Source organism: Pistacia vera, unplaced genomic scaffold (assembly GCF_008641045.1).
Source record: "Pistacia vera cultivar Batoury unplaced genomic scaffold, PisVer_v2 Contig374, whole genome shotgun sequence".
Taxonomy (NCBI): domain Eukaryota; kingdom Viridiplantae; phylum Streptophyta; class Magnoliopsida; order Sapindales; family Anacardiaceae; genus Pistacia; species Pistacia vera.
The window spans coordinates 1,537,179-1,549,577 of NW_022196195.1; the positions used below are offsets into that span (position 1 = coordinate 1,537,179).

General features: G+C 34.4%; 1 pseudogene; it reads left to right on the forward strand.

Annotated features, from left to right (window-relative positions):
* The first annotated feature begins 2,796 nt into the window (after positions 1-2,796).
* Positions 2,797-9,335, forward strand: LOC116140621 (annotated as a pseudogene).
* Positions 9,336-12,399: the final 3,064 nt, after the last annotated feature.

Genomic DNA, 12,399 nt, shown 5'->3' on the forward strand with positions numbered 1-12,399 from the left:
GTTTGTAGAGATTTGTACATGTATGTATGTGCTTATGTTTTTGAGAAGTTTTGATGAGATTGATACTTGATGATAATTAAAATTCAGCCATGAGAATGTAGACTTTGCCTATATGGTGATTGATGGAAGTTTGGTTGAATTTAGAAAGAGTTTGAGTAGACTTTATGGAATGTAGTTTCCTGGCCAAGTTTAGTGTTGATTTAATGGAGTTTTGCTCCAAATATTGGTGGCTTGAGAAAGAAGTAGAAGTGTAACCAAATAGAGTTTGGGTATGCATGCACTTTGTTTGATGAAAATCCTAAGAGAAAACATGTTACCATGGTTGCCCTGTCACAGCCGTGACTTTCTAAGTGATTTTTGGGCATCTTACTGATTGAACTAGGTTGAGACCTAAACAAAAATGTTGTAGCCTTGTCTCTAAGCTTTAAAATGAGACCAAGATCGTAGTAATCCGATGTGTATAACGCGAGATATGTCTTCTTGAATATGACCTGTGCAGAATGACTACCTCAAAATATTTTGTAGTCTAATAATCTATGATTGATTTTAAGTATGGGAATGTTGTTGGTAGAAAATACTAGTTCTCTAATGATATTTTTTATATGCATAATGCATTCTCACATTCTCACATTTGCATTTAGAAAGAATAGCAAAGAATGAACATAGTTCCATGCACATACACATGGATGAGAATAGTAAAGAATAAAGAAAAAGAAAGAAAAGAATTAATTGTAAAAAAAAATTAAAGAAGAGAAGGTTGTTGCGATGGGGAACCCGTGAGTGACAGAGAATAATAGTCCCACATACACACCGCCTTCAGTGAGCGGCCTCAGAATTAGAAAGAAGTAAGTGTACAGTTCGTTAGAAGTGTATGTGGATGAGAACTGTACCAACATAATTTACCTACATGCACGCCGCCTTTAGTGAGCGGCCTCAGAATCAGAAAGAAGAGTTGTACAGTCCGATAGAAGTGCATGTAGATGAGGACTGTACCCACTCACATGGCCAGGGTTCCGAATCCATGCCTCAACCAAGTCCGATCGGCATAGAAAGAAAGAACAGAATAGAAAGAAAGAAAGAATAGAACGAAAGAAATAGGAGAACACAAAAAGAAAGAATAGAACATAAAGAAAGAAGGAATAGAACATAGAAAGAAAGAACAGAAAAGAAAGAAAGAAAGAATAGAACATAGAAAGAAAGAACAGAATAGAAAGAAAGAAGGAATAGAACGAAAGAAAGAACAAAATAGAAAGAATAGAACACAGAAAGAAAGAAGAGAAACAGAAAACAAAAAAGAAATTGCATTCTTTATGCATTTATGCACATGCATCATGGCATTAATATTATTCAGAGAGATAGAATAGAAAAAGAATAGAGAAAGAACAGAAGAAGAATAGAGAAATAACAAAGAGAAAGTATAGAAAAGAATAGAGAAGAAGAGAGAAGTGTGATGTAAGGAAAGAATTCAGAATATGAGCAACGGAGATAGAAGGGTAGCATAGCGGGTTTAGTTACTGAGCAATTAGTGCTCACCCCGTTGTTTTCAATGTTTTTGCAGGTAGTAGATGAGATGCGGTCGCTTGGAATGTCAAGATGTGGAAGGGTCGGGCAACACTGTCGAGCTTCTTGAGAAATTTATTTACACTATGTATAGTTTTGTATATATAAAGAAAAATTGGGCCCATTATTTTTGTTATATATATATATATATTATATTTTAGTTTACTGTTTTATTTTATGAGTATACTAGCTAGAAGAGTCATTACACAAGTGGTTGGTGGTGTGGGCTCGATTTGTGGTTGTTTTTTAGTGGGTTGTGGCTGAGTTTGTGAGTGATTTGGTATATATATATATATATAATATATATATTTATATTATATATATATATATATATATTGAGTTTTACTGTTTATTTTACGAGTATACTAGCTAGAGAAAGTCATTACACAAGTGGTTGGTGGTGTTGGGCTAGATTGTGGTTGTTTTTAGTGGGTTTGTGGCTGAGTTTGTGAGTGATTTGTGGTGGCTGTTGGTGGCAGTGGGGCTGACTTTGGGGTTTAGAGGGATTGCGATTGTGGTGGATCGGTGGAATGGTAGTGGGTGGTTACTGTGGGGCTTGGTTGTGATGTGGTGAAAGATGGTGTTGGTGGGTGGTGGTGATGACTGGATGGTGATAATGATGGTGGCTGGGTGACAGTGTAATAAGAAAGGTATTATGGTAATAGCACCCTCTACAACTGTATCAGAAGTCAAAATTCTTAACATGTTTAATTTAAGAGTAAAATTTGGAATTTGTAAACCTGGATGAAAACTTGCAAATTCTCCAACCTTGGGTGGAACAAGTCGTTTACTCTTAAAAAAAAAAAAAAAAAAAAAAAACTATTTTAACCAATAAAGAGCCCAATAAATATGCTCTAAATCTAAACCATTTTAGGGCCGCACTTTAAAAATGAAACGCTAGGCGTCGGACGTGATTGGCTAAATCAGGATGACACCGCGGCTAAGCCGAGATGCCAAATAATTTTGAATTAATTAAATTAGAATTACGACGCGGCACAATTCCAACACTGTAGCCAATTCCAACACTGTAGCCAATTCAAGGAACGTGTACCTTGTAATATAGTGTACTGTAGGCGTGGCAACTTCACGCCTCGCTTCACCTTCTGAAAGAGGTCGACAGAACATATATATATATATATATATTACAAGAAAATTTTCTGTTTTCTCTTTGCATTGAATGATGGGAGTTTACAAAAACTCAGAGGTGTTTTGTCCCAGAACTCTGCATTGTCGTGAATGCAAGAAAACTTGGATTATTGTCTTTGCAATAGCAGATGAAATTTCGTTAGGTTTGGGCCCATAAGTGTAGTCGTTTGGGTTGTTGCTGAAATTCCTCAAATCATACAATTACCGGCAGAAATCCACCGATGGCCTCTCTATGCTTTCTAACCACTTGGATTATTGGGTGGGTAGTTTTTGACTCATAACTTTTGGTTAATTACATTTGATTTGTGTATTTAAATTACTAAATCAAGAAAAAAAAACTTGTAAGATAACTGTTTTTTACAGGGATCTTTTCAATCTTTTTGGCTGCATTCTGGAACCAGCTACGGTAATTTGTTTAATTAGTTTTATTCATGGGCGAGACATTCTTTTTTGTTTTTTTATGTCTTGGCGATCTAGAAAATTATAAGATCAGTTTATGATGTAAGACATTATGTGAACTTTTTTTCTTTCGTTTCTGTTTGATACTGTGAGTATCTCCTTATGGGCCAACAAGCTATATTTAAACGCTCCCCAGCTATGGCAGGTGTTGTTGGGGGCAGCAGTTTCGATTCGCCACTTGCACCGCAAGTGCAGTTAATTTCTGGATTATCAAAAAAAAAAAAAATAAAAAAATAAAAAATAAAAAATCTTGTTAGTGTTAGATGATAGGATCATTAGCTTTCGAGTGTATCCATATTCTTGGGAGTTTGCATTTGGGTAATTTTTAGATCATTTAGTATACCATGAAGCTCAATCTCTTTCCCATATGAAACATAAGCAGCAAGTTAATGTGTATTGTAAGTTCTTAGACTTTCTTTTTTGAAGTTCATAATGTCTAAATTATTGTCAAAGATGGAAAGAAAAAATTCTCTGGCTCCCAAGTGACCGTAGGAGAAGTAGAAGTGGTTAGCGCTTTTTCATTTTTTTTATTTTTTTTCATTGAAATTCTGTTGTGCTGTGTCACTGAGCTTTTTCGCTTGCTTTGCAGCTTCCAACCCAGTACTATATGGCACTGGTAAGGATCTGTGCTCAAGCATGAATTTTTATGAAGTTTTATGAATTCTATTTTAGTTTCACTGTCTCTTGTCCTTCTTGTGCAGCTGTATACATTAATTACTTGATCTTGGTTCACAAACCGTATACTATGGTCACATTTCCTCGACTAAAATACAATGGATGTCTGCACAAGGTAAGAATTTGCATGCTCAAATTTTCTTATGGTGTTTAGAAATAACTGCAATGTGAAGTTTTATTTTATTTTTAAGATCGAATTACAAATTACAACTGGAGAAGTTAAATTACTACACTTTGAACTGGGTAAAACTCACGGAGACAAAACAGAAAGCATCTTATTGTGAAAAGTGAATTGCACGAGAGAAAACATGTTGTAGTTATGAGCCAAGTTTTGAGTCGAAGGTTGTAAAAGATTAGATCTATGTGGCTTTTGTTTATAGTACAACTGATCTAAACAAACGTAGTTGGAATCTTGCTCTGTCGGAAATTGACATATCTTAAATTGTGAAGAAGAGTTCATATCAATAACTAAGAACACACTGGAAACTAACTGTAATGTTTTAATGTGAATTCTGTTTTTTCATGGAAGAACACACTTTTTGCTGTTTTGTTACTTAGTAGCATGCCAATAATTCTATTGAATTCAATATTTTTCATAGACATGAAAGGACAGAAACTATAGGGTGGATTATAGATACTGCTTTCTCCTAGATTCAAGCCCAGCACAGTTGATTACTTAGTAGGTGTTAAGACTCCCTACAATATTACAAGCAACAGCACAAACAGTCCAGAAAAACAGACAATTTCACTCAATCGAGTCTCAACCAGATTATATTTCTAGAGAATGGAAAAGAAACAACAAACAATAGGAAATCCACAGATAGATCCCAGCAATCGAGGAGCTGGGGACCTCCCACAATGACACTAAATTGATCTATATCCTTCACCAACATTGACCCTTATTTATACTACCTTCAAGATCACCAATCTCTATACTAACAACTTGATTCCCCACTCACACAAATACAACTGATTCCCCCTCCACGTGACTGTAACCAATTCTCTTAAAAACCAACAGCAAGGCACCTCACACTCTTTACACTTCTGACCCGATTGTCCCTTATGCCCTTTGTAATGATAAAACTTTTTAATGGGAGGTCTATCAGTAGGTCTTAATTCAGGGATTAACAACTCTATGCACCCAACAATAAGCATTAAAGCATAAATTTCTTGTGTATTAATGTTAACTATTAATGCAATTAGAGTACTGTTGTGACTAGTTTAGTATGAAGAACTTCGAATATCAACATATTCCATTTTTAATCATCTTGGATTGATCAACTTATATTGGAATTGTTGAAACTTTTATTTGGTGAAAATTGTTAGTCTTAGTTTCGGTGAATTTGAGGAACAAGTTTCTTTGGGCCTATCAATTTTGTAAGTCTAACTTAGCTTTGCTGACTGAAGGTGCTTGTAGAAAATATCAAATGTTTCACCTTATTAGAGAGTGAGTTTTAGATAATTATATTTTCTTGTTCCCTCTCTGTTTGCAGTGGTTTTACGATGTTTATCTTTGTTATGTTTCTACTTTCTCGGGTATTTTTAACCACTAGTTTCTTATTTAGAGCATAGTTAGCGCTATTAAAGTTGAAGCATTCTAGACTTAATGGGTGTGATTGACTGCATGACTATACTTTAAATGCTTTGTATTTTAGGGATTCAAGCCTATCCAAACTGAATCAGCAGATAAGACTGGACAAAGCAATAATGATGTTGGAAAACAAGTAAACTGTTCTGACAAACGGAAAAGCGGGTTGTGCATTTCAGACAGAGATAATGCTCCGATTACCTATTCCTCTTCCAGCACTTCCTGGAACTATGTCTCCTCGAAGAGAACTATACTCATGTAATTAAAATTCTACCTTGATTTCTTCAGTAGACATCATTGTGCCTAGTATCTGATTATCAGCATCAAACACACTTTGGTGTGTGTGTGTGTGTGTGTTTTGTTGTTGTTGTTGAAATACTTAGGCTCTCTAAAGTTTGAATTTTATTTTCTCCAACAGGTAAGAGATTTCCTTGCCTGTAAGAAGTCATGCAGATTAAGAACTTCGTAAATGTCAAACTATTTATTCCTGACCTTGATTGTGCTTAGACTTCAAAACAGAAGGATTATACAAAACAAATGCTAAAAAACTTTCTTTTGCACTATATGACGTGTACAAGAGACAAAGGAAGAATATATTCCACCACTTGCACCTTCCTTCATCTCCTGTACATGTGTCAAAGGAGAGTGAGAGAATGAAAGAGACTAAAAAGACACTGCTAGCATCCTTAATATAAAAACTAGTCTTTTGTATAACATTCTGTCAGTTTGACAGCTTTGAGCTCTTCACAACTCGAATTAGGTGTTCGAGCACTCAACTTCTCATACTACTTACAACAGTTCTGTGAGGAAAATGTATGAACCTATGATTGCAAACGTTCTACCGAGAACACTGGGATCATCTGACTTAAGATTTCTCCTCTCTTGTTCGACAGGCAAGACTGACAATCTTTCTTCTCTCTCTTCTTCCCTGTGAATCTGTTTTCCATTAATTAAACATTTATAGTTCTCTTTATTAGATGCACAAATCTCTATGCCTCATTTTCTTTGCATATTTGCTCCGTGAGTACTCCTCTGGGTGTAGTTAAAAGCTCTTGGTACTTCTAAAGAAATTCTGAGTTGGATGCAAGAGACACTTGAAGATGGAAATTTCAAAACTGAGTTTTCTCATGCTTTCTTATTTTTTAAGAAGGAACTTATCTCTTTTTTGTGCATATGATTGGGTCACTGGAATTTTATGTTTACCTTTGCTGTCATTTAGGCGAATTTGATGCTTATTTTTCCCCTGCAAGGGCATCATATTTGGGTAAAATTTGAATATCAACTGCACTTTTGATGAGGGCTTTCGCTTTCTATTGAATGGATTTCCAACCAAAAGGAACTTTATATTTCTAGAACACTGATTAAAAATATTTCATAATGGTTAATGATGTTTGTGATAATAATGTAAAACTTTTTCTTTGTAAATTCATCAGGTCTGCCAGATCTCTATCAAGGAGTCATACACCTACGGCTGGATCTTTGTTAGTACAAAGATGAGTCCCACCTCTGATCATTCTGGATTTCCATTGAACACCCTTGCTTGGTGGACAGTTTCTACACAATCTGCACCATCTCCAAACATCAAAACCATGCTAGCTTGGTGAGATTATGCAGCCCACTCTTAAGTTTACAATAATTGATGGAATCAACAAACGTTTTATGGGACATAATTTTTTTGATTCCATATTTCTATTTCAGGTCTCAATAATGATATTTCTTAGAACTGTTAATCTTGAATACTTAGCTATCGGTTATCTAACATTGAGTTTGAGAAATCAAATAAAGGATTTGTGATTCAAGTTGGGAGAAAGCTGTTGCAGGTAATTCAAGCACTATCTTGTTTTTTTGTATGGCACTAGCAGATTAGGTTTAGAGTGTATGGATCTGGTTAGATCATTTCATTGTTGGCTACAGCATGTCCATTAATGGCTATACGTTGGAATTTAAATTGGCAAGTCAGTTTCAGCCATAGCTGGTTGATCATATAATTTGTGTTCGTTTCTAGTTGAAAGACAAAAAATAAACATGGGAAAGACGAAACCCAAAAAAAAAAGAAAAAAAGAAAGGAAATCATTTATTTATTTTTAGAAAAAAATAGAGTTAACGTACGTTGAAGGGAAAACCAGAGTTGCTGAATGATCACTGGCTTCATTTTCTTGCCATTTCCTTAGATTCACTCTAGTTTTTTCCTGCTGGTTTGTTTTTTTATTTTTTATTATTTCCTTTTTATCTTGTATGCATTTGAGTTTCAGGTACATGGTGGGTATTACAAGAAATGGTATTGAAGGAAGCAGTGGAATTGGAAGTTCCTTGGTTGGGCAATGGCAGCAATTTATAGGGTGGACGGCTTCCCCAAATTTGTTTGAATGTAAGCTTTACTTTTTAACTGACTTATGGTAGTATTTACTGTAGTAAGGTTTTCCTGATCTGCAGAAATAAGTGTCCATCGGTTTTCATGTTTCGTATGAATATAGATGATGTTTGCATGTGTCTGCTTTTTTCCAATAGAAATTGTATGGTATTGGAAAGACTATGAGCTGGTATAAATAAACCATCTATATGCCAGCAAAACTGTTTTTTATGGTATTTCTTTGAAGCATGGATGTAGTAGTCTATCGTCATCTTTCTCAATCTGACAAATTGTTCTTTTATTTATATATCCGTTAACCAGTTTCATTATCGTCTTTCTGAAACTTTTGTTCTTGTATCTTGTTCTATTATTTGCAGATGAGAAGGGGGAATGTGGAGGTAAGAAAGTATAGGTTTGAAATTATTTTTTTTTCAGTAAATTCAGTTGTATATATAAATGTAAAGTTCGTTTGGAATGGAATTTGGCTTTTTTTTTTTTTTTTTTTTTTTTCTTTTGTTTTTTTCTTTGAGAAAGGGATTGCTTGATCCTGTGGTACAAAGAAAAGAAAATTGGTGTTTGTGTGTGAGACAATTCAATAAGATCATGATTTTTTCATGGATGATGTGCAGGGCCTTAATCCTCTAATGTTTCTCTTTGCTTTGATTGGTAATGCAACATATGTAGCAAGGTGAATATGTCCATCTATCATTCTCATCCTCATGGGTCTTTCTATTGTTGTCCACTCATCATGTTCACTTTTTCATATTTTGTGCTGGAACCCCAATGTCAGGGCCTGATTTCTTACTCAGATCTTCTAACAGGCATATATGTGTTTTCTTTTGTAGCATAATTGTTAGCAGCTTGGATTGGTCAAAAATCAGACCAAATCTACCATGGCTTGTAGATGCAGGAGGCTGTGTGCTACTTGATGCTTTTGTATCTTATTAATATCATTATCTCTTATCTCTTTTAGTTAGACTAGTAGAAAGAGGGCATTTTTCTTGAATTTTTCATGCATGTTAGATCTACAATTCTATCTTCTCAAAAGTAAAATTTTAGACATTTCAATGTTGTGTAGGTGCCTAACCGTGATTATCTCCTTACTAGATTCTCAGTAACAACATCATCAGCACAAAAAGTCATTTCTCAGTTTGTGTGGGACCTTAACATCTCTCTAGATTTAATCCAATTCATCTACTCTACTCCATTGTCGGTCATCTCGAGATGTAGGTTATAAGCATGGAAACTCTAATTCAGCTTAGAAGATGATGACAACAAAGTAATTCAGGTATCTCCAACTGTTTATGCATGTGTGCATGAAACCATGTCTGTATGGTCTTAGGCCGATAATTGTTCATTGTAGCCTTGATTTTCTTATTTCCATTTTTTGTTTGGAAAAAGGTACACTTAAGTGATAATACTTACTTAGATATGATACTGCTCCATCTGTGGTATTAAAGCTTTGACATCAACCATAACAGTGGAAACACAAAAACTCTTGTTACTGAAGGTATAGGCAACCCAGACGGTGGTCAATTGGTTTCAGGTGGTCTGTAATTTTAACCAACTTTTAGTGGTGTGAGCAATTGATGGTGATCAATAATGTGAAAGAATAATAGTTTTCACGGGTTAATTGCCAAGTCTCAAAGGGCTCTATATGTGATCAATAATGTGAAAGAATAATAGTTTTCAGGGGTTTTGGTAATTTCAGGAGGTTTTTATAGTTTTCGACATTGCTGTGACACTTACGACTTAACATCTCTTAGGTGAGCAAATACAGTTAACCTAGTTTACAATAAATTTAATTATAAAGAAAGACAAAACAAAAATAACATATTTTATTGTGGTCTGACAAATCCTAAGTACCAAGATTGAGGATTTAATTAGCAGTAGGTCATGCATTACCAAGACCAAGCTTATTGCAACAGCAAATTGATTTCTTTGATGTCATTTGGTCAAGCCACAAGGTGTGTTGTGAAAAATATAGCAAATGTACTAGTTGTTCAAGTAATATAGTTAAATGAGTAGAGTATCGTTCTCACGAAGATTGTTTACCTATTAAATACCAAAATTGTTCTAGTTTTAAATTATTTGAAAATAACGAAAATTGAAATATTACGAATTTTATAAATCAAAAGTTAAAATCAATTAAAGAATGCAATTAACAAGCTTGAATCACCAATGGAAAAAAATGCTAAGGGATTCAATTTGACCTAACCAATTCAATCTAAATCCTAAAAACATGTTACTGAAATTTTATCATCCAATGTTAATAGCAAAATACTCTTAACTTATTTGAAACCCTCTCTCAAGTAGAACCGAAATTACTCATATAATAACCTACGATATCTCTATGTGAATTTAAAATCATATGAACACATTAAGTTCTATAGTATTTCAATAAAAACCACACAAATCACATGACACATCTCTGTCTTTCATTCAATTCATGGCACACATCACAAGAAACAATTTATATGCATTATTCTCAACATGCACAACAAATCATTCAAATGGTGATCAATCATTCAAAAGCATTAAGTACAGTGATGCATGCTCAACAAAGATTGATAAAAACTTCAATAATATAATTTAAGGATTCAAATCGTCAAGGAGAGGCTACATCAAATCCCTAGCAAAATGAAATTAGTTCATACTTGAACAAAGGAAAAGCATAATTTCAAACTGACAAAACATTGACTTAAAAAAAGGAAAGAAGAGAAGAAAAAACTATGAAGATGGCTACTCCATGAATTCCTTCACCAATCTCCTATTTTTCAAGGTTTTGATTTTTCCATACTGTTGTGTCATGATTTTCTTCCCGGTTTCGGTTGACTTGGGCAAAGTCATAAACATAAGAATTTTAGCTCTCTCAATTAGTTTTCCAACGCTGCAATAACCAAGAGATTCCGATATCTGTAGCTCAAGTTGTCTCCAAAATACCCAAAGATGCTCTGATTATTCAAGAAAAACCCTTGCTTGGCCTCTAAAATTTTAAGAATTTACATCCCTCTCCTCCTTTTGCTTCAAAATTTCCTTTTTTATCCTCATTTATTTCAAAACCTAAAATAAATACAAAATAAATAAATAAAATAAGCATAAAGCATGAAAAGGTAAAATAAAATAGCACTAAACAAACCTAAATGAAGTGAGAAATATTTTGTATTTGAAGCTCACCAAGGTGTTTGGTATAAAATACATGGTTTAAGAGTGTCTCAAATGTTTTTTCGTGCTTGTATTTATAGCTGTACAAATCATTGAAACCTTTCCTGATATATTCAATTTGTTGGGCCAGGAATACAAATTTTTTACCATGGTTGTCCTGGCCTTGTTAGAATCTTCTCTTGCCTTCAAGTTGGGTAGAGTGTGAAATGAAATGCAGAAAGGAGAGTTTTCATGAAGAAAGAATTTTCTCTCATGTATTGCTCTGTTTTTCGTTACAAACTATATACAAGTTTAATTACAACTTTTGCTATTAACCAACATTTACTAGTCATAGTTACTGAATTTATTAACTATAGTTACACAGCTGGATGCAACCACCACTCAAGTAACTTGTAACTATACTAACAATTAATAGTAAACTAACTAAGTTGACTAACAGCAGTAGACTACTCTAATACCCCCCCTTAAGTTGGAGGGTGAAAAATATCTAAGACACCCAACTTGCCAAGCAAATGAGATTGAGCTTTACTGCCAAGAGCTTTAGTAAAAATGTCAGCAGGCTGGTCTTGTGTAGAAACATGAGCTGTTTTGATTAAACCATTCTTGAGGCTAGTGCGAACAATATGACAATCAATATCAATATGTTTTGTCCGCTCATGAAACATAGGATTAGAAGCTATGTGAAGAGCAAATTGATTGTCACAAAATAAACTAATAGGAGCCAAATCCTTAAAGCCAAGCTCAGAAAGAATTTGCACAATCTAGGTTACTTCACAAACAGTGGAGGCCATGGCCCTATACTCAGTCTCTGAAGAAGATTTAGACACGGTTGCTTGTCTTTTTGATTTCCAGGATAACAAAGAATTGCCAAGTAAAACACAATATCCTGTTATGGATTTTCTGGTCATAAGACATGACGCCCAGTTAGAATCACTATAAGCTGCCAATTGGAGAGAATTATGAGAAGGAAAATACAAACCAAGACCAGGAGCTTGCTTGATATATCTAACGATTTTCAAGGCAGCAACCATATGAGAGTTCTTAGGAGACTACATGAATTGGTTGAGAAGATTTAATGAGTAACTAATGTTTGGCCGAGTTTGACAAAGATAAAGAAGCTTACCTACAAGCCTTTGATAAGAAGTAGGATCAGATAAGAGAGTATCATTTGAGAGATTAAACAACCTATCATATTGTGCAGAAGTGAATTTCATATTTTGATCTAGGGGAACAAGGGCAGGCTTGGATCCAGATAACCCTGACGATGCAATCAACTCAAGTGCATATTTTCTTTGACAAATAGTGATACCTTTATGTGATCGAGCCACCTCAAACCCCAAGAAATATTTTAAAGACCCTAGGTCTTTGATTTTGAAATGTGTATGCAGTAGAGACTTAGTATTAGAGATAAGTGACATATCATTACCAGTGATAACGATATCATCAACATAGACAA